The sequence below is a fragment of the Cucurbita maxima genome, unplaced genomic scaffold, assembly GCF_002738345.1.
Source record: "Cucurbita maxima cultivar Rimu unplaced genomic scaffold, Cmax_1.0 Cma_Scf00048, whole genome shotgun sequence".
NCBI classification, from domain to species: domain Eukaryota; kingdom Viridiplantae; phylum Streptophyta; class Magnoliopsida; order Cucurbitales; family Cucurbitaceae; genus Cucurbita; species Cucurbita maxima.
This window is the reverse complement of record NW_019272064.1, coordinates 1-2,876: the sequence shown is the minus strand read 5'-3', so window position 1 is coordinate 2,876 and position 2,876 is coordinate 1.

Sequence of the window (2,876 nt, the reverse complement as noted above, 5' to 3'; positions counted from 1 at the left end):
CCGTTAATAGATATTGTCTGCTTCGGCAATCCATCCTCCTTGGAGGTCCAGCGTTCTAACTGATACACCATCCAATGTTTGGCTCTTATATCATTTGTAATATCCCAAGTTCATCGCTAGTATATTATCTATTTTAGCCTGTTACAAATTGTCATGAGCCTCACGGTTTAAAATCGCACTTTCTAAAGAGAGGTTTCCATCTTTATAAGAAATATTTTATTCCCCTTTCCAATGAACGTGGGATCTCACCAGACAAACTAAAAAATATTGGAAACAACAACTAGGAATTTGATTTCAAGAATTGAATCTACTTGGAGGAGACACCTTTAAAATTCATGAATGATGCCTTCTCTTTAAATGTAACGACTTGATTTTTCGAATTAATACCACGAATCAATTTTGAAGAAATTTACTCAATAAAGCTAGAAAATTATTAGTAAGGTTGAAATTGGCTCCGAAAATAGAAAATCGATCAAATTGAAGTGGATTGGATAGGTGAATTGGTCGAAGTTGAACCAGTTCTTCAATCTCATGCCCAAAGAACTTGTGCATGCCCACCTATGTATTTTTCATTTATGCTCTTCGAGATCTAACATTCAATTTTTTCTTCGATAACTCTATATTCCTTCACCAAAAACTTGCAGAACTCATCAAAGGCGAATTATTGGGACAAGAATCACCAAAAACCATCAACTATACATGAAGAATTTAAACTAGGAAACTTTCAACTTTTAACCAAAAAAAAAAAAAACTTACCAAATTCCATGAGGATCATATCGTGACGCACTGTGATTAGTATGTTAAATAAGTCAGATTTACTAGATACAAACTTATTTATTAGATATAAAATTGAAAGCGGAGAACGAATGAAGCATGAAGCTCATTCTTGTAAAAATTCCTTCCACCCAAAAGAGGGAGAGAGGAAAAAAAAACCAAAAGCCATCTCTTTTTTTAACTTAACGTAAGAACAAAAGGAGTAGAATAAAGCACACTAGGAATAATTGTACTAGATGCCCTCAAAGTTAAGCTATCTCAAGGTCCAACAATATTTTGTTTTAGTGTTTTCCTTTCTATTTCTATTTGGTTTTTGAATTCATGGGTTTAATATTTGATTAATTGTAAGATATACTTACATGGAAACGCTTCAAGCCCACAATTTGAAATCCATATTCAATATCTGTGCGAGACATGGTCATGTTACTCACAGGTCCCTTCACTTGTATTGTAATAGTCCAATTCCACGCTAGTAAATATTATCTGTTTTGGCCCGTTACGTATAGTCATCAGCCTCACTGTTGTTAAAACACATTTGTAAGAGAGAGGTTTCCACACCCTCATAAGAAATGTTTCGTTCCCCTCTTCGATCGATGTGGGATCTCACAATCCACTCCTTTGTAGGCCCAACATCATCGCTAGAATACTATTTGGTGTCTTGCTCTGATATCATTTATAGCAGCCCAAGCCCACTGCTAGTAGATATTGTTCACTTTGGCTCGTTCTGCATCACCATCAACCTCACGATTTTTAAGAAGCGTATGGTAAGGAGAGATGTCCACACCCTTATAAGAAATGGTTCATCCACATCTTCAACTGATATGCGATCTCACTTAAAAGAAAATTACTCCAAACAAAACACATTTAATTTTAGAGTTATTATAATCGAGCCACTCAAAAGAAAATTGCACTTTGTTAGTATAGGTAATAACTTTCAATAACTATCTTATCCTCAAGACAGCTCTCATTTGAATGTAGTCTCTATTCATTGATATACCATTACTTTACTCGAGTGTCACATAGATATTATAAATCCTTTTTAGAAGAGAATTTTTCTCATAAGCAAAAGAACATTATACAACTAGATCATCTTATTAATTGAAGAAATATTAGTTTGAACTTAGGTTCTATTTCTTAGAATTTATTTGATTAAAATGTTTCCAAAGTTGCCTTTAAATTCTTAAATAAAAAATGATAACATGGTCAAATGATAAAATTGTAACACTTTTATTAGAGAGAGTATTGGATTAAAAGATAAAGTTGTAGATAAATATGTATGAATCCATCTTGGAGTGAGCCATTTGTTCTTGATGAGAGATTGAATGACGGCAGTGGCAGTTCATTGCAGCTTAAGATACTTCAGCAGCCTACCAATAGAGCAAATGCAAAAAGTGAAACATTTTCGGTTATCTTTAAACTTTCAAAAATTTCAACAACATTCTTAATCTTCGAAAAAAATTAGCAAAATATCTTTAAATTTTTTGGAGTCTTTCATAGTTATCCTATCCAAGTTCATCATTAATAGATATTATTCAATTTGGCCTGTTATGTATCGTTATCAGTCTCACAGTTTTAAAACGTACACTTTGAGCATAAACTCTCACAATTTTGATTTGGGCTTCCTCAAAAGGCCTCATGCTAACGAAGAGGCATTCTTTGATTATAAACCCATGATCATTACTTAAACTGATGGGGGACTTTCATCATCCAACACCTCTTCTCGAACAAAATATGTCACAATCGTTCCCTAAATTAGCCGATGAATACCACATGCTTTCCTCCTCCAACAAAACTAATTTTTTTTCTAAAAGTTTAAAGGTTTTCTTTAGTTTCATCTAATTAAACGGCAATTAATACCTACTTAGTAGGTCACAAACTAGCCAATAAATTACAATAAATTCAGCCAACCAAATACTTTAGGAAGTCAAAATCTCACAAATATCCACCAACCATATAGAAAATTAACCTAATCACGAAATTAACCACATAAAAATGTACCCAAAATTGGTAATAAAAAAAAAAAAACAAGACAAAAATTAAAATAAAGAAGAAAAAAAATCTTTGAACAACTTCACTAACCTCAACTCTTCATCTCCATTGTG